Source organism: Lissotriton vulgaris, chromosome 2_1, assembly GCF_964263255.1.
Source record: "Lissotriton vulgaris chromosome 2_1, aLisVul1.2, whole genome shotgun sequence".
Lineage (NCBI taxonomy): Eukaryota > Metazoa > Chordata > Amphibia > Caudata > Salamandridae > Lissotriton > Lissotriton vulgaris.
This window is the reverse complement of record NC_141687.1, coordinates 1,240,028,252-1,240,049,292: the sequence shown is the minus strand read 5'-3', so window position 1 is coordinate 1,240,049,292 and position 21,041 is coordinate 1,240,028,252. Positions and strand designations below refer to the sequence as shown.

Here is a 21,041-nt window from a genome sequence, read left to right as displayed (position 1 = left end):
TTTGAAAACCCAACGTGTTTAGAAAGGGTTCCAAGACGTACGCTTAAAAAACGAATCCTGGGACATTTGGATAAAAAAAGGTGGTACATTGAAAAGGGTAAACACACCGCCATGGCGAATCAGTCACTTATCTCTCACGTAGGGATACAGCCTTATTTATTGCTAGTTCTAGTTCCTTTTCTCAAATGCTGCTGACTAGGTGCGAGGCAGATACTTATTTTCGCTTGGTGACATTTCCCAATTGTAATGATTTGTCCAAACACTTAGTGCAGTGCCCATGCGATGATTTATCCCACCAAACCAATATTCACTGCATCCTGTTTTGCAAATTCTATGCCACCTCTAGAAAACGGTTTTTGAAACCGATCCTTATTAAATGGGGAATAAGTAGATGCAGAGCAGCTTTCTGTAAGTTAAAACAACTGGAAACAGAATTCGTTATAAAAGCAGTCTCCTCCTATCTAAGAATAGTCATTGGCCTGAGGAACACCATGTGATTTGGGTGATTTATGCGTAGTGCCTTGTTATTTCTTTTTTAACTTCCTTTTTTAACTTATCTTTGTATCTTTGTATTAGAAATACTTATGAATGTTATGTAATTAATTAACTATTACTGTTTAACATTTGTTCAGAAAAATTTTAATAGCAAGGATGTATATATTTGTATGATTCCATCTGTATTTCCTTAAATTTTGATTTACAGGAGATAATTTGATTGCTGTTAATCCTGAATATTTTTAGCTTTGTATAAACATCTGTGAGTGTTATTTTAAACTTTCTTGCATTTTATTGCCTGTAATTTTAATATGTGCTTTTATGATGTTGCAACAAAAATCGAATAAAGCTAAATTTGAATTTGAATTTGAATTTACTGCCTCGATTTGAATCATTTTCTGAGCTATCCAGAATGGAATGTGTTCCTTTGTGTGGGCAATTTACCAATGACTGATTGTATAGTCTGTGAAGTGATTTTATTTGTGTTCCCCTGGTGAGGGGTTTGTTGTGGAATCCTTATAGGAGGTTGGACTATTAGAGTCCGCATGACATATTGAACCAATTGTCTATGTTTTTTGATTAGTTGTTTTAGTTGAACTAATAGTTCTGCACCTGTCATTTTTTCAATGTCAGGATGAGGTGTATAGCTGGCTAAAACCGGCCATGTTGCTCCTGGTCCACCTAGTGGACCGAGCCTGGCAATCTGATTTTGATGATGTAGGGAACCATTAAATCAGAGCTGGTGCTCTTGGTAAGTTAGTGGAATTTCAATGTCCTCGAAAGGAACGTATTTCATTGGATTAGCCTCTACTTTGTAGAAGTGACACACATGCGATACTGCATTTGCTTCAGGGAAGACAATCCATGAATAGAATACCTCTGTCTGCTGATATTCATGTGCCTTTATGACAAAAATTACCCTACCACCTCTCGATGATAGGCCATTTGTTATAAACTTTATAGTGATGGTTTTCCTTATAATTTCTGGGATGATTGCATCCGGGTCGTCTTGTTGGAAACCTGTGATGTTAAATCCTGATTGGGTTGCAGTTCCTGCAGTTCCACCGTTCTTGGCGTCACTATCCGTCATTTTGTTGACTGAAAGTTTGCAGAGCAAGTTTCAAGGAAACAAAGATAAGGTGCACAATAATTTGGAACACTGTATCCTTCAGCGTTGAACAAACCAAAAAAACTAATACATAGGATTTTTCGTCCTACTCAGTTATGGCGGATATTTTATCCTTTTACCCACTCCAGACGTCTATTGGAGCATTTTATGGGAAAAAGGGGTCTCTGTGAAAAGCACGACTGAGTTACTCTAGTATCTAGCGTTAAATTAGCACCTTACCAAACGTTGGGCGCCATGTAGTGTAGTTCCTATATTGCCAATAGCCTCTGTGCATTGGAATAATATATCCTATAGATTTGACATAGGACTGAGGTCGACTAGGTCTCTATCGAATATATTAGACTTAATTGTGAGTGCCAGCTAGCTCAGAGGTCACTAGAAAGTTTCTGGAATAAACAAGAAGGGATTCATTTCTGACAACTGCATAAACATGACAACTTTGTTTCCCCAAGATAAAACGTATCTTCAGAGTCATGGAAATAATAGATAGATATTTTACTCAGTCAATCATGCATACTTCGTTTCAACAGAGGTGCAGAGAAATACAGAGACAGGCGTTTTCAATAAAAGGATTTACTGAACAGTCTTCTTTCTCATGCAAAAGAAATGAACTGCTACAATCCTAATACTTCAACACAAAGAGGTGCTACAAGGGATTTATTTTTAGATCATTTGGTCTTAATTCTGAGTTGTACTATAGTAACACTCAACAGTATCCACTGGATAACAATATTTCTTTAAATGGATAAACGAATCAGTGGAAGGTTGGAAGAAAGAGCAGAGCAGGGGGGTTTTTATGTTTGAAAAAATCTTTACTGAAAACAAATTATGGGAGATAAATGTACAAATTAATGATAGCAACAGATCATGAACAAAGATTAAAAACAATTTATCTATAGTTCATGAAAAAACACATCAGCTCCTATTTAGTAAACAAAACATAACCCAAAATGATCAATTAAATGTGGTTACGAATATGTGTTGTAAAACAACATTAGTGGAGTTGATGGAGTGTCGACGTTTCGGTCTTGGTTGCAGATGTCAAGAAGACCATCATCAGGACGAGGGTGTTTCAATTGCTGAAGCAAAGACTCCCTTGGGGTATGAAGCGGTGTATCTCCTTTAGTTGGCTGTCACAGAATTTTCTAATATTGCATCCATAAAATTCTTGCAGAGAAATGTTAACCGCGTCAATCAGTGAGTTAAAACAACTCTTTTTTGCCAAGAATATATCCAAGATTTCCCTTAGGGTCTAATCAGCTCCAAACCTTGGTTTTAGAATGAAGGAGGTCTGGTATCTCTGTCTCGGGACTCGATTTCCCAACACCCCCTGAGGGGAGCTTGGAAACACTGGAGCTGAATTCTCAGCAAGAGAAATAACAGCTTCTCGATCAGTGTGCCAGCTGAAGGGTTGCCTTCCTTCAGCACTTGCTGTAGCGAGCTGCGTCGGGCAAGTAGATAGTCGAGCTGCTCCGAACACGTGTGTTTGCTAGTTCAAGTGTAGGCATATTTATACCTTGAAGGTGCCTAGTTTGACGTAAAGTCGGACATAATAACGTCACCAAAGAACCCCAAGGGAATGGAAGTTCTTTGAAAACTCCATGATTTCTAGGACAAATCAATATGCAAGCTAGGGGATGTCTCTGACTGCTTAAGCCGAGTTTTCCAAGAAATCGTTGTGGCTTTTTGGAACCAGTGGAAGTAGCCATGCCTGTATTTGGACTGCATGGGCTATGTCTAAATATGGTTATGATTTATATGCCTATATAAGGGTAATGTGAATTATATCTATATAAGGGCACTGATCTTAAAACGCTATACAACACTTTTAGGGAGTACATCTGTTGGTGGGAAAGGTAGTTTTGCAACTACCCGTCCAGTGTCCAGATTGGTTAACAAACTTTTTTTTTTGTTGTCAAGTTTTTCCAGCAGTTTTGCTAGTATTGGCTCAACAGGTTGCTGTTTGCGCTCCTACGCTGTTTTTGCTGTTTTTGGTGCTGAGGGTACTTTTAGTGTCGATGGGTTAGGCATTGAACACATTTTGGGTGCCAATGGTTTCTTGAGCTGTGGAATAGCCTTCGGCACTGAGGGTGCCTTTGGTTCTGAAGGTATTCTTTTTGGGTCTAATGCCTCATGGTGTTTTTCCAACATCCAAGCTTGCATTTCCGACTTGGCACCAAGGTTAGTTTTAACTTTGGCGTAGTTGGTGCCTTTGGCTTTTCAGCACCTCTCAGTGCCTGCTTAGGCAGAGGGGTGTTGTCCTCTCCTTTACCTGCTTTCAGATACCTCCATGGTCCGAGGGCAGTGGGTTTCCATGAGCTCTTGTTGATAGTTTGGTTGGCTTTCACCAGATTATTCACGTGCCCTTTGGATGCTGATGGGTTATGGTAGGAGTTGGGGCCTTTCTCGCTGCTGGCGAGTAGTATGGGGATGTCCATGGGCACATTTTGTGCTTCTGTGTCCTCAAAGTCTCCTTCCGGTTGGAGCTCAAGTGAATACTTGCCAAAGATATTGGGTACATCTTCTGCTCAGTGCGCTTGCATGGTAGAATGGGTCCGGGGGGTTCCCTTCATTGCCGAAGAGTCTTTTTAGACTGGAAGGCCAACCAAGCTTCTCACAACACCTCGTTGTGTTCTAGGGATAGGCAGAGGCTACAGATCTAATGTTGATCCTGCCTGGAGTACTTGGTGTGACCCTTGGGGCAGAAACTAAAGGGAGTCTTTTCCATCACTCTTTGGCTTTGAGTGAAATAAGATGGCAACAGAGTTAGAAGCCAAGGTCGAAACGGGTTTGATCCTGGGCAGGCAGATGTAAGCATGTGAAAGAACACTGTGGTTGTTTGTCATTGTCGTATCTTCCTTCAAAGGGTTTTAAATTGGGGTGCTGGTAAGGCCTCGTGGCAAGAATCTAAGCTTCGGTACAGGAGATCCAAAGTTGAAGTTTGCACTTATGGCAGAGATAAACAATCTCACAAAGGAGCCAATGAACATGCACAATACAGAATATAGGACAAGTCACTAGCGGCCATGCATCAAAGTTAGCATTTGCGATTTCATAATTGCAAAAATTAAGGAATCTCAATTAAGAAATCGCAAATTGCTATGCATCAAAAAATTGCATTTTTACATGCCATTTCTAAAAATTCCTTAGTTGCGATTCACAATTTGCGAATCGCAGTTAAGGAATACCTTCCTATTCATTCCTATGGGCCAAGAGGCCCATAGAAATGAATGGGAAGGCATTCACAAATTGCGATTAGCATTTTGCGAATCACAATTTGTGAATGCATTTTCAAGGGTGCAGAGGGGGGTCCAAAGGACTACCCCCTGCACCCCTGAAATGTAACTTTAAGTGCAAGTTTCACACACACATGAACCAAGGACATGTGTGTGTGTAACATGAAAGTTTCAAAAATGCTTTTTTGTGCATTTTTGGAAGTTTTCGCAAATTAGCATGAAGGTCAACTTCATGCTAATTTACCCCTTCCTATTTGCGAATTCGCAACTTAAAAATGTTCCTGCATTGCATTTAAGAACTCTCAAATTGCGATTTCTAAAATGCAATCGCAATTTTAGAAATCGCAACATGGTTGCGATTCCTAAAATTGCGAAAAGCATGATGCATCCCAAATTTGAGAATTGCATTCGCAAATGGCCGAAAATTGCGATTCGCACCGTTTGCGAATGCAATTCTCAATGATGCATGTGGGCAAATACCTCTTGACTCAAAAGACTTTGAAGAAACACAAGTTGCAAATGTCCGAGCCCAACACTAGATGGCAGGAGTATGCTAAGCATATGTATCCACAGCCCACACATGTTACAAATATATATATAATATTACAATAACGTATCAAGACAGTTTACACCAGCATCAAATCGGGTCAGCTCTGTTAAGTAAACAGGAGGGTAGCAGTTCCCAGATGTCTTTAGGTGTACTCTTGTGAGGGAGCTTAGAACAGTAGGTCACTAATTGTTTGTTCATTATAATATATCAAATCAGATGGCGGCGGTTTTACAGTAGGAGACGTATTCTGCCCCCACACACAAGACTTTCCTTTGTGGCAGTAGCAAAGCAATTGAAACAAAAAGGTGTATGACATCTAACAGTGCACTTAACATATACTATTGTGTCTGCCACTAAGAACTCACATCATACCATAATGCATGTGCTTCCAATTAACTGTTTTACTTCAAACCAACAAGAGAGGGAGAAAGGAAAGCCCATTCCTCTTCCCTTACTTCATATGTCCAACAAAAAGAACAAGCTTGCTATCAAACAAATTGTCTGCTATTCATGTTCATCAAATGACGTCTCAGGGAAAACCATGAGGTTTGTTAAAAGAACCCTTGCACATCAACCTAGTTGGTGGTATGCTTCATCCCCGGGTTACCACCTAAGAGGCCGAATGCATCTTAGGTGTGCCTAGATACCTGATTATAGTGGAGTTTTTTTCTTGTGATGAGGTGAATTTATGAGTGAAAGTGTTAAAACTACCTCCAGATATCCGCCTTTGAAGGATAGATCTTAACAATGGACTCCTGGTGTAGTATTAAAAACAGTGGTGGATATACTGTGAAAAATTAGTGGACTAAGATGTTTAGGCCCAGAAAACCCTAAATAGTGAACGCATTCTCACTAACACCTGCGTATATTCGGCGCTATTTTCGGAACTTACGATTTTTCACCCTATTATTGGACTATTACAAGAAATAAGGTGAAGTTCACTCTTTAGGGGTTTCTGGCCCTAAACACCTTGGACCTGTAAAGAGCCACTGTGACTCAATCTGTATGCACCATTGGCTGAAACATGTTGACCAAACACCAGGATGTGAGAAACCATTAATTTGATGGGTGAGGGTTCTTTTAAAAAAACCTAATGATTTTCCTTGAAAAGTCAGTCGATTGACTTGAATGACAGGCGATTTTCATGGTAGCAAGCTCATTCTTTTTGGTAGACTTTCAATTAACTGGCCATCTGGAAATACATCCCCAATTGTAGTTAATCCCAAATTGGTTAATGTATGGATGAATGCCTTTTCTCTAGCAGGTTGATAAAGAGGGCATTGAACCAAAAGATGTTCTGGGACATATACAATTGGGCATGTTAGTCTCTTACAACACACAACAAGAAATTAATTAGGGTCAGAGGCCAAAATTTAAAGACTAGCTGGAATATGTAGGCCCATAAACTGACTAGTACACAAAGAATATACTCCAGCGTCTGGAAAAACAGAAAACAGAAAAAGGAAGTTCCTATTAAGAATCAAAACTGTGAGATGGCAACAAACATAAAGGTTTATGTGTATGGATTCCCATCATTCACCAAGCCTGGTGATTAGCTTCATCATTTGGGTATCCCTGGATGTACACAATGACAGACTGGCTCTATGAATATTAGAGCTTATGAATGTCAAGAAAGTATATCAACCAAGATGAGAAGGATAGAATATGTGGGACCAAGTTTTTATGATATTTTAAATGCAGTGCAAAATAGTGGGGTGCAAAGATATAAAATTGGTGTGTGAACAGACTAACAATTCTTATTCGTGTTAGTCACGATCAAGGATTAAAAACATGAGTGCCAGGACTAGTTTTAATAAATAGCTGTCCTAGGCAGTGGTGGTCAACATGTTTTAGCACTTGAAGGCAAAAGGTAAAGCCATGTACTTTCGTCAGGACCTCAACAAGACAAAATTGCAATAACTGCTATTTATAATACTTCAAAAAAGGATATGGTGTGAGTACTGCATCTCACAGTCCCGTTTCCCTCTCAATATCTTCAATTTTCTGAAAAAATAAATAAAATAATAGCACAAAACACATGTGATTCTTTATAAAGAAACAACCAAGATAAGTTCTCTCTTAATATGTGGCCACAAAACATTATGCCATCATATGTGTCCCTGAGTGGTACATAACATCCTCTTACCTTTTAAATAAGGAAGATAAAGCCTCACCCCACCTGGCAACGGCTCAGGATATAGGAGGCACCGCTCTAAAAAGAAGAATACACATGTTAGTCTCTTCCCAAAACCCTCCCATGTCAACTGAGTGCCTACTATAAAATTAATCTAATTTTGACAACTGTTTGGGGTCTGGCCTATCAAAGCAGAAGTGGTTCAGATATGCCCTGCTCAACTGCTACATAAGCCATATAGGGAGATGGGTGTAGCCAATAGTAGGCGAAATGCAGATGAGCACAGATGTAATAGCGTTCAAAATACAGAGCCACCTGCTACTCCATGTGCATATGGTAATGTTAACATTTCCTATTTTAATCTGGGTTGTTTGTCTACCCATGCTAATGTAATCATCATGGACCTACGGTCTATGAAAAATTGCTTAGACAGTGGGATATGGATACTATAGAAATGATATAGCAAACTGGGCAGTATCATATTTGTCATCTATGTGAGACTACCCACAAGTGACACTGGGAGGAAATTCCATTCTTAACAAGGTAATCAACTTTTGACATTATTACTCTGCAATTTTCAGATATAAATGCCTTTTTATCTCTAGTAAACCCAATTCCCAAATATTTAAACAAAGTCTGGCTCCACAGGAGTAGAAAGTCTAGTATTCTGGAGTTTGCGCTGGGAGGGTGGGCAACTCGTGGATTCATTTCAATTTATACCAATCCAGATATAGCCTTAAATAGAGTGAATTCTTAAACATCGGTGGGAGTCTCCATGTCTTGGTTCAGCTGACGAATTATTGCAAATAGGGTCCTAAGAATGTTAGTGGTTGATCTACCCGGACTGAATCCTGATTGGTTTTGCAGGACCAAATTGGGCAGTAAGACCATAAATCGGTTAGCTAATAACTTTGCAAGGATCTTGGCGTCAGTGTTAGTAAAAGATAATGGTCTATAAGAATCGCATTGGTCGGGTGACTTTACCTGTTTCATTAGAGTAATGAGTAAGGTCTCCCTAAGGGATGGGGAAACAACACCCAATGTGAGAGCATTCTAGATTAGCACTAGTTGAGGTGCCAGCAGATGGGAGTATTCCTTAGAAAGACCGGCATTCCCAGGTGTGTTACATGTGGGCATACTAGAAATCACAATGGTTATTTCCTCAAGTGTGATAGGAGCGTCAAGGAATTGTTTGCGATAATTATTTATCTAAGCAATTACAATGCAATCAAGATATTGTAAGTAGTTGGCCTGTGAGAAGGTGGCATATGCAGAATGTAACTGGATATAGTATGCACATATTCAGATGATATATGTTCAGCCTCATGCAAATCCATCTCGTCTGCCACCTTTATATTGCGAGGTCCAAGGGTGGCGCACCAGCACAGCAAGGATTCTCCCTGACTCTCCCTCCCATATGCTTGTGCTTTTGCATGTTTATGTGTGCACTTTACCTCTTGATAAGCTATCTGTATAAACTCAGATAGTTTCATTTTTATGTCTACTAGCAGTTGGATGTTGGTATGGCTCATATAGGCTGATTCAAGTGTGCAGATTTCAAGTTAAAGTTTATCCAAACAGTCGCACAGAGCTTACGTAAGACATGTTGCGTTGCCATGCAGATGTCTCATATATAGGATTTGAAGGCATCCATGAGCATACTCCCAGAGCTTACTCATGCCTCAATAGAGGTGAAAGGAGTTAATGATCTCAGATACTAACTTGTGTCAAGTAGTGCAGAGGGTGGTAGCTGCCAGGTAAAGGCTGAGTATTCTATTGCAGGTACCTCCACCACCCACCAAACCAGAAATTAACTGTTAGGGTGCGAGGCAAGTGCTCAATTTATTTTGTCCAGCTGTAGACATCCTGTGTGCCATGCCAATATTCTAAGCTTGCCCATCAAACATGCATTGAAGACATGTGTGCCATCATGGAAAGATGGGTGTTTATTCCTCCATATGTCACAACCACGCTGAAGCGGCTCCGGTGATTACGCTAGCTGCGTGATTTCAGTAGAGGAAAGACATTCCGGATTACACGCGAGAAGTGTGAGAGATGGCATCAAAGGATGCCGGCAAAAACTACGTCTCCCATGAAGCTTAGCGAAAGTCGCGCGAAAGCATCAGGTGGAAATCAGGCAAGGCGTTGCTCTGACGCACCCAGTCGACTACAAAACGGCAAGAAGGCTAAGGAGCGCTGCCGATAATTGTTTCTACGGTCCTGGGGCTCACCACGGCAGAGTTTGTTCATCGCAGTGTTCCAGGTCGAGACGTGTTTACAGTCCTTCGGTGTTTGAAGACGACCGATTACAGCCTACGCTTTCCTAGACTCTCGTTTCAGGTATTTTGGGGACAACATGGTATACTCCTCTGTTGGCTGTGTCGTAATTCAAGCGTACTCGTGCAGAGGAGGAGTGCGCACATAGAGGCGCTGGGGAGGTTGTTCTCTCTGTTGGAGGAGACAGGCTTGTCTCATGCAGAGAGGTTAAAACCCCCTATACCTTGTCCTACTAGATTACACATATTATCGAGTGAGATAATCGATGTGTTTAAGCTAAGGATTATTAGCGACTTTTGATATTCTTTATCCACAACTGCAACTTTTAGGGGAAGACCTAGCTGAGAAGTCCTGTTGTTGCAAGGCTCTTGGATTTGTTCTTAAGTGCTGCATCATCTCCCTTCTTTCTGCTGGTGCTTACAGTTCCTATCAAAAATAGAAGATAGAGATATTGAACATACACTGTGTATCTATTTCGTTGAAGCATCCAGAATATAGGAGGTCTTTATTTGTGACAAAGGTAGGAACACCTAACAATGCATCCATAAAAAGATAGATTGATAGAATAGGTAAGGTTGACCTGTTGTTGTCTACTTTTGTCTCCCTTGCAGGTCTACATCCCCGCAGTCCCCTTCCCTGTTTCTTTTCCCCCCGCTCAATCGCTCCCAAAAGTCTGTGCATTCTGCAAACCGGACTTGGGTCAATTCAGAGGTGGGCCCCCATATAGCATCACACAACCCTGAGGAACTGGATTCAGACGGCCTTGACACCATACATCTGTTAGGCCAAATGTTTCCAGAAAGTACATTAACTCTGCAGTGGACTCGTTGGTGCAACTTGTACCATGGGAGCAGTCCATAGATTTATCAATGACTAGCAAAATATCCCTGCCACACAATATAGTCTGGGGTGCCAATGCTGTTCATCTGTTCCAAACTTGTTACTTTGAACCTGGGTCATCCGCATTGGGGCTGTAAGTGTTTATAAGTGTGACAGATTTGCCCTGGTGTATAACTTGAACCAAACTGTAATATCCACAAGGATCAGTCACATCAAATATCCATTTAAATGTAATACCATATTTTATGAATATAGCTGCACCCTTCAAAATTCAGAAATCTTTTTTCAATTTAAAACAAGTAAACCATAAAAGACAGTAAGAGTGAATATAGCATGTTACAACGCATGCTATAACATTGCATACTATTACAACAAGGTCATTACAACGATCACCTTGTTAGTATGCAATGCATTTACATCGCAATTCTTTACATCGACTTGGACTATGGGGGGGCGCTGGACTTAGGAATTGTATTAATTACTATTCCTACTCCAGTTTGTACAACAGTAGGGAAGGTGTTGGAATTTATTTCCAATCCCTGTGCGCCCCCTAGTGCAAGCGGTTGTAATGATTTGCGATGTAATTGCATCGCGTACTAAACGCGGTTGTTGTAACAACCGCTTTGTAATGGTAGCGTGATACATTGACAGAGTTGTAAACGCTGTTTCCCGTAAGAGCCTGCTAAATCATTGAAATCACAATGTTGCAAAGTAAGATCAATATAACAATAAAAACATGATAGATCCATCTCAGAGTGCTACTGCAAACAATACAAGAGTGCAAACAAACTTTAAGATTAAACACAAAAAGGTTCAGCACTATTCAGAGAGTTATAACAATTTAACAACAATCGTTCAGGAACCAATGAACACACAAAAGGATGCCCAGATCACCCATGTGAATTTCTTAAAAGATTTTTCTCTTTATTTCATATCTTCATAAGAATGAAGGATCATAGCCGACGCGTTTTGTCTCTCAAGGAGACTTCTTCAGGGCTTCACAAGGTAATATAGGGGGTATTCACATTCAAATCTGAAAACGAGAAGAACAAGAGCTACGGGCTACCATGACACCTCTGACAATATCTACTATATAAGAAGTCTTCTGAAAATTGGATTCTCAGTTACCGGGTTGAATTATTCAAACGTTAATGTGAATACCCTCTATATTACCTTGTGAAGAGAACAACACCTCATGCAATACATGTATCAACAATCTTGGTGAAGGAGGGTACCCCTGGGGGTGCCATGCTAGCCGTCAAAGCAGCACTGCCTGAAATGGGGGGCAGTAGGGATAAGATTCCCTATAAAGCTGCAGTGAATATGATATGCCCTGGTAAAAGCCATGGGCCATTAACCCAGATTTCCGGGTCCTGTATCTGAGCATAGAACAAGAGCAGAAAAGTTATCAGAACAAACATGTATACATTTAGAGTCACATCAGTAGATCATCTCTCTGCAGGAAATAACATACTGTCCAAGGTCTCAGTCACTCGATTGAAGAAATCACTTTACATCACCCAGGTATTCATTCAGTGTATGTGGGCAACATGGGGAGTCCGCTGCAGGAGGAGGCAATCTCTTTTAAGAAGAGAGTGATATTCTGTGGCGTTAGGAGGACATGGGGCTTGTTTTGGTGCATGATTTTCAGTCTTGAAGAGTAAAGCCTAGCATAAGGTATGCAGACTTGCCTTAATTTGCATTGAGGGGCTAGATCTACCAGCATGGTTCCTGGACCACAAGTGTGAATTCTGGAAATATTGATAGGGCCATGACCTCATATGTTAAAGATTGTTTCTCCCTAGCTAATTGGAGAATAGTGTCACAATTCTAAAGCCGAGCTAGGATAGTATGGGGTGTTGCCCCAGGTGATGGCTTAGACCCAATAATACTGATCACCTTTTTAATGTCGAATAAGGGAGAGAAGTTGTCTTCACCAAAGAGGACTCTTTAGCTAGGTTTGCACATAGCAGGTCTTGTTACCAATGTAGGTGGGTTCAGGAATTCCCACCTGTTGTAACATTAAGAGTCTTGGACAGATCTAATAGTTTCACATTTGTGTCTGAGGTGGTATCCTTCCAAATGAAGATCTCATGATACTGCAGTGGAGAGTGTCTGTTCCCTGTTAACTGAGTGTAGTTGTGAACTGGTCCACTCTAGGAGAAAGTGACTATTGATATAAGGCTTTTCTTCATATGTAGAAGGAGTCTTTTTGGTGCGCCTTATTCTCATCGGATCGTTTTTCACCCACCGTGCCACCTCAGTTTGCACCCAGACATTGCAAATCAGTCCTGACCCTGCTCCAATCAGAACAGTCCAGTCCAAACCGCCAGGCCAAGTTTTCCCTGAACTGCAACACAAACAACCCAGGACTGTTTTCACCCTGATTAGGGCTTATCAGCCAGATATTGCTTGTTTCCAGTGGCACAGTGAACAGGGGACCCAAGTCTGGGCATTTAACGCCTGGAAATTTGGCTGGATTGTTACCCTTGGGCAGGGTCTAGACTGTTTTGCATATGGCTGGATCCACATTGAGATGGTATGGTGGGTTAAAGTGATAGATAGTGATGCAGCCAGAGCAATTGCAAGTGGCTTAGATTAAATCAAGCATTCCGTCCATCACCATGTTTTTGATGCATGTGGTATACATGGCACTCTCAGCTCAAATGTTATGCTCAATGCTTTTTGCTATCTAAAGAGCCATCACCAGCAGAACTGCCATATGCTTTTATGTTGTCTTGTATTGGATTTTAATTGCTTCTATAATATACCAGTTCAGTGCTTAATTTAAGCTTGTGATTTCCGTTTCTCAGCACAGGAACTTAATTGCCAAGACTTATGACAGTCTGCAACATGGTGGTGCTGTTTGACTGTTTGGAGATGAACACAACAGTTTTTTTATTCAATCAATATACAATAAAATGTACTAATACCTGCCACTCAAGCCATTTTTATAGCATTGGTGGTCTGGAATAGTCTGAATTGTCAGACTCGTAGGAGTGTGATGGTTAGTTGCTGTGTTTGTATGTCATGGGCAGTGCTGACAGGGGCAATGGGTGGTGTATGCTGTAGTGGCCACCTGACGAGGACCCTGACACTTATTTTTTTATTTACAAATTAAGCACTGCCTGTGCTGTAACATTCTCTCAATAACTGTTATTAACTTTTTGGCTTTCTATACCTTCTTTGGTGCAACATCTTGAGTTTTTGAATCTCAGACACTTAAATTCAACCAGCAAACCCATTTCTATATTGTGGTTATATTTCTGTATGCCAGTTCTTTCCAAATTGCACTCTATCTTCCAGCTCTTGTGGCTTGAAGATCCCTACTGCTAACTGCCTGGTCCTACCACCACAACTCCCAACTGCCAAGCCACTTTCCCTCAACGTACTCTGGGTATGTACACCAAGGTGCTTGACTTGAGTCAAGCACCCTGGGTGTACATACCCATGGTGTACATATTTAGCCATCACCTGTGGCTGAATATGTACTTCATTGATTTTGCATCTTTGTTACATGTTTGTACCTACCATAAAATGACTATTGAAATATGCACAAGAAGATGGCTCTAAGACCTATTACATGTATAATTGATGCAAATTACCTTTTCATGAGGGTATGTTTTGTGCATGTGAAGACATCTCATTTAAGCAGGGACGTAACCATCCACATCTTATGTCAACAAAATCATGAGCAATCTACATAATGAACAGATACCTCACCTGACACCAGCACCAATATTGGCTTGACAGCTCCACCCCAGGGCGCCCCTAAAGAGATGAAGCCATTAATATGCTGGTCCTTCCATTTCTGTAGTTGTTTAGTGAGAAAATGGAGGAGATACAGGCAGTCAAGGCTATGACCAATAAGATACACTGGCTTCTGCTAAGCTTCATACATCGCCTCAACCAAGTCCTTCATCTTGTGGAAGTATTCCTCCTGTACATCCGTGGGGGTCAGAGGAAAAGCAGACGTTTGAATTACAACTTGTGTAGGTCATTGTAAGCATAAAAGGCCTTATTTGATATATACAATACTCTTTAGCAACAAGCCACTGGTTGTTTACAAACATAAGCATTGATTAACATAGATTTTGAGGAACTCTTGGCCCGTGTCACTCTTAGAGGATATAAACAGAGCACAGGACTTGATCTACTCCAAACCAGCAATTACCCAAACATGTGGTTTCTTGCCAATTCTCACGTGGACCTCAGCCGCATGACGAAATTGATAGCCCCCTCGGGCTTCCTATTGTAAGCCGAATACAATGTGCCTTCAATTGACTTGCATCCACCACACTGCTGGTCCAGCCATGCTCTAAATATTAGGTGCTCACACAACTGTCCTGATGATGATCTCAAATACATGAGATTGAAACGCTGGTGACCATAGAACAACCTAACTACTTATTTTATTATATAACAAATTGCCCAAAAGGAGTCTCTTCTTGTTGTTCAACTCGATGCATGTTTCAACGTCTTCTAACTCACTACAGCACATTTTTTCACCTATTTGTGAGCACTAGATCAAAAAGTTAAAAACAATTAAAAATGAAATGATACTTAGCAATTAATAAATTAATTCCATGACAATGTCAAAATGTGTCCTTCCCTATACTTGCCAATGATACACTGTATAATGCTGGGTCCTCTAAACATATAGGACTTACTGTCTTAGTGAACCATTGTTTTTTTGAAACTACATTGCCACAAAAAGGGCTTGCTTCTCAAGATATCAGTCTCCATTGTAAATGATAGGAACATGTTGTTTTTTAATATAATGCATTGCTGTCATATTGTCTGTTCATATTAGTACTACTTTTTGGTGTAGGTGATTGTGAAAAGCTTTGCGGACTAGCTGAATTGCTGGTACCTGTAGATGATTCATATGAAGATGTGTTTGAGCTATTGTCCAGCTATTGTGAGATCTTCCATATGTGCTCCCCATCCCTGAAGGGATGCATCTTTGGTAATGGTGATTGGGGGAATTGAGGCTTCGATGGGCTGGCCTTGCAACAAGTTGCTATTGGTCCCAGTTAGGGCTGGCAGGGAACGGGGGGGAACAAAATATATTTTTTTAAACTACTTACCTCCTAGCGGCTGCCTCAGTATCTCCTCCGTCATTGCTGATGAGTCTCGGAAGCACACAGGCCCCCTTAAGCCAATCACAATGCTGCAATGCAGCATTGTGATTGGTCTAAGTGATGTACAGCGGCGCTCAGACAGGCAGTGGGAGCCTGTGCATGTTCCTCACCAGGCTGTGTTTTAAAGCTTAGTGGGGCACATGCAAAGTGCGCATGACTGGCCGGCCCAAGGCGGCTGGCCAAGCAATCCTGCGCACTTAGTGTGCATGAACTCCTCTTCGTCCCTGTGCCACTAGCCCCACCTTAGCCTAACCCAGCCCCGCAGCAATGAACCTTGTTGGTATCATTTTATTTTTTCCCTTATCCACTGCAGTGGGCTACACTCTGCCTTAGCAGAGGAGCCGCCCTTGGCTGTTCCACCACTGCAGAGAGCAATGAATTACAGGCCCTACCCACGCTCAATCTTCTAAATGCCCCTCTTTTAAAGACCATTGAGATTGGAGAGTGTGCTGAAGGGGACACATATGTAGGCGAGCGTGTTGTAATATGGCTATGCAGGAAGATATCATGCCTAAAACACCATTGCTACTTCTACTGTGAGTTGAGCTTGTGGTTGAAAAGGAGATATGGTTTCTGTGAACTTTCACACTCTTTCTGTACTAGGATATGCTTTAGCGGTAACAGAATTTCAAGTTGCACTTAGGAAAGGCTGAATTTCCAATGGCTGCAGATGAGACTTTTGTATGTTTAGGGTAAACCCTAGTTTGTGTTGAAGGTTGATCACCTTATGAGTGTCTTGAAGACACTGTTGTTAGTTTGAACGTTTGATGAGCCAATCGTCTAGATAGGGGAATATATGTACTCCTTTCCTTCTGAAATGAGCCGTCACTACTGCAATGCGTTTGGTGAAACCCTCTGAGCTGTAGTGACCCTGAAGAGTAGCACCTTGAACTGATAGTGTTGCCTGTAGAGTTGAAAACGTAGATAACAGCAGTGTGGTGGATGAATGGGAATATGGAAGTATGCACCCTTTAGGTCTAATGCGGTTATGAAATCTCCTTGCTGTAGCAGTGGTATCACTTCTTGCAGTGTTGCCATTTAAATGTGCTCTGAGGAGATGTAACTGTTGAATGGCCTGAGATCTAGGATAGGTCTTAGGATTTTATCCTTTTTGTGGATGAGAAAATAAAGGGAGAATATTCCATGTTCCTGATGTGGTAAGGGTACAATTTCTATTGCCACTTTTTAAAGGAGAGATAGAACCACATCTAGTAAAAGGCTAAGATGTTCCTGTGGCATATTTTTTGGTCCTGGTGGTGGTGTCAGTGGTGTTTGAGTTCTAAACAATACCCATGTTTGATTATGGATAGTAATTGTTGGTCTGTGGTGATGTTCTACCAGCATGGATAAAAATGTTTCAATTTTCCCCTAACTGGTGATATATGTGGTTGGGGAGGTGTAGCTGGTCACTGTCTTTGCGGGGTGGGAGTTTTGGTAGCAGTTGCCTGGCCTATACCTCTATTTGTATAATTTTTTATACAAAGATCCCCATGTAAATTGACTCTGATAGGAGCCCTGTTGTTTAGGTCCATTGCTGGAATCAGAGGAGGATCCCCTCTGGCCCCACCCCTGTATTGACCACTACAAAAGGAAAAAAGTTGTTATGTTGCTTTAGCTGTTTCAGTGTCTTTTCTAACTTTTCAAGCATTTAATCCACCTGTGGCCCAAATAAATTTTTTCCATAAAATAATAAATTGAGCACGTCTTTTTGTTCATCCGGGTCTAAGCCGGAGGTTCTGAGTCTGATGAGCAAACTGGTGTTAACTTTGCGGGTGCTTTTGTCTGCAGATTCTAGGGCATATTGTATAGTGGCATTAGATATATTCCTACCTTCTTCCACCAATTCTGTTCCCAAGTTGTTGGTATTGATGTAGTGATCAGGGAGGTGTTGCAGTAGTTTCTACATTTCATCCCATGTGGCACGATCATATATGGAGAGTAGTCCAATACAATTTGCAATACACGTGTGGCTGGCTGTTTGTGCTGCAATGCATTTACCAGTGGCATCTTATTTCCTACTCTCTTTATCAGTAGTTGGCTCCTCCCCTGGGCCTTGAAAATATGCTCTTTTCCTGGCTGTGTGTACCACTAATGAATCAGGTGTGATTTGGCCCTTATATAGTATGGGTCCAATGGGCATGCTTTATATTTCTTTCAATTTAAGGCGTGACTACCCTATATTTAACTGGCTGCATAAATATTTCATGTGTGGGAGACAAAATACCTTTAAGCATAGGTAGCATTTGAGCTCTTTTATGTGATCTTCATCGTTTCAATCAGGAAATCATCCTCTTGTGGGATAGTGTTTAGGGTTACTTTGTGGCATGCAGCAGACTTTCCAGGTGGAGTGGATTTGTGTTTCTCGCTGTAACGCCTCCTCTAGGAAGGTGTGGCATTTTGACACATTCCCAGGTCTACCACTAATGATAAATCTGTGACTGCACCAACAACCATGGGTGGATGCAGGAGAACATGAATGTTCCACCAATGGAATGCCTCCCTAGGGCAGAGTAACGCAAGGCAGCAACTTGCATTGCCTTACATTACTCCAGATTTACTAAGCAGTGCAAGGCTACACGTGGTGGCCTTGCATTGCTTGGGAAATCGGACTTTAGTGTTGCGTTGCCTTTGCGTTACCTTGTGTGTCGATAAAGGCAATGCTACACTAAGATAAATGTGGCCCTCTGTCTGTGTGGACACACAGTTAAGTGTAAAGCCTTTGTTTGGGGAAATCCAACAGTCTAAAAGAACCGTCGGAAGATAGTATGGGACATTTGGGATGACAAGGGTAGATAAAGGCTTGAGCAGGTTTGGAGAGATGGGTGGATTTCATCTGAGGAATATGAAAGGAATAATGTGCTAACTTGGTTTTATTTGTCCATAAATGCAACACTGCTGTCATTGACTAAACATGTTCATCATCCTTCAGTGACCACCCTAGATACCCAAAAGTAGGGACATTCCATTTCAGCAGCCTCTTTGTCTTTAAGTGACTTGGATGCCAAACGTGGAAGCAAATATTTCCATTTAAAAAATCACCCAAATGGAGAAAAAGCTAAAATAGGAAAAGCTAGATGAGGATGAGCAAGGGGAAGAGCTACCAAGTAGAGCACAGACAAGTGGAAACAGTGTAGATCCTTGTTCCTCCCACTACATCTTGGGCGGCAACAGGGTGTGTTGTATGATTGATAACTTGCTGATTACAAGCTGAATTTTAATAATTTATTTAATCGCTGCATTTTAATTGATTTTATACACTGATTACTAGCACTGTATACTAAAAACTGAATCCCTGTGACCTCCTCTACTGCACTCTGCACTTTCCTGTTTACTCTTGCGGCACCTGAGGCGAAAAGCCGGGTGACCTAGGCACTCTTCGCACTAGAGCACTTTTACGATTTTTTACTCACTCTGTCTTGCGCCGCGCTGTTCTGCTCTGTGCCCCATCCCTTTCAGCCGAATAGGTGCTGTAGGGTACTGGTGGAATCCGGGGACCACGCACTTCCTAGCGGCCATCTTGGGGGTAGGCTGGCTCGCGGGGCTGCAGTCTAGTGGCGCTGCCTCTCGCCGGCCAGCGACGCCATAAAACACCCCGGGGAAGTCGGCCCTGGCTAGATCCTTGTCCCTCCCACTACATCTTGGGCGGCAACCGGGTGTGTTGTGTGATTGATAACTTGCTGATTACAAGCTGAATTTTAATAATTTATTTAATCGCCGCATTTTAATTGATCTTATACGCTGATTACTAGCACTGTATACTAAAAACTGAATCCCTGTGACCTCCTCTACTGCACTCTGCACTTTCCTGTTTACTCTTGCGGCACCGGAGGCGTAAAGCGGGGTGACCTAGGCACTCTTCGCACTAGAGCACTTTTACCATTTTTTACACACTCTGTCTTGCGCCACGCTGTTCTGCTCTGTACCCCATCCCTTTCAGCCGAATAGGTGCTGTAGGGTACTGGTGGAATCCGGGGACCACGCACTTCCTAGCGGCCTTCTTGGGGGTAGGCTGGCTCGCGGGGCTGCAGTCTAGTGGCACTGCCTCTCGCCAGCCAGCGACGCTATAATAGTGGTCTCCTCCCCCTCCGCGCAGAGGACGCGCGCAGCGGAGGCACATAAGGAGCGCCAAAGGAAAGCCCGTCTGCGCCCGTCAGCGTCCCGGAGGCGGACTGCTGCGGGGCGGGTCGGGTGAGTGGGACAGGATGATTAAGTACACGCGGGAGGAGATTCTTGTCCTCAGGGAACAGGGGAACAGCTGTTGCATGGTTTTCCCGACCCCGCACCGCGGTAAGAGGCACTGCTCTGGCTGCAATTCGTCCCTCTGTAAGCACGCTACTACCTCTCCTTCCCCCCTTAACCCCCTTCCCAATCAGAGCAAATGCTTACTCCTGAATACCAGGTCCTTGGGGAAGCACGCGCTTGACATTTATATTCTTTTGACTGACTTTAAACCGTCGTGTCTCTTCCTTACGGAAACCTGGTTAGGAGAAGGTTCGGGACCAGACATTGCTGCAGCAATCCCCCCTAGCCATGTGATTTTCAGGAATGACAGAATTATTGGGAGAGAGGGTGGGGTTGCTTTGGTGGTGGACAGGTGTATTTCCTGTTCAGTTATCCTCACTGATAACATTCAGGGTTGCGACACCTTGGGGTTTTCCCTCTCCCTAATGCCTAAACAGTCTTGCATTGGACTGCTGGTCTATAGGCCCCCGGGCCCGGCAGGCTCTTTTTTTGAAGAACTCCATTCGGCCATTCCCACGCTCTGTCTCAGATCCAAACACTGCTTGCTTTTAGGGGACTTTAATATCCATATGGACACTGTTGATGCACCCGACAAGGTCAAGCTGACTGATATTGTCTCCTCCCTAGGGCTCACTTCCCTCCTCCAGTCTCCTACGCACCTTAAGGGTCATACCCTAGACCAAATATTTTCCACTATTCCCATCGTCCTGTCCTCCTTGGCACCCGTGCTTTGGTCGGACCACTATTTAGTGGATTTTCTAATTCCTCACACGGGAGAAGTGCTCCTCGAACAGTTACATGCGGCCAGTTCGTGATTTCAGAGCGTTCCATCGGGTTTCCTCAGCCATGGTAGCGCAGGCCCTTAGCGACCATCCCTGCCAACTTACTGGCTCGTTGGGAAATGACCTTGAACGTCTGCAGACTTGGCTCACCCAAAGATTTAATGACCTTGTACCGCCTCGGGCCTCTCAGTCCACCTCTGCTAAACTATCCG

General features: G+C 42.3%; 1 pseudogene; it reads right to left on the bottom strand.

Annotated features, from left to right (window-relative positions):
- Positions 1–15,785, bottom strand: part of LOC147732433 (phosphatidylcholine-sterol acyltransferase-like) — an 87,966-nt pseudogene extending 72,181 nt beyond the window's left edge.
- Positions 15,786–21,041: the final 5,256 nt, after the last annotated feature.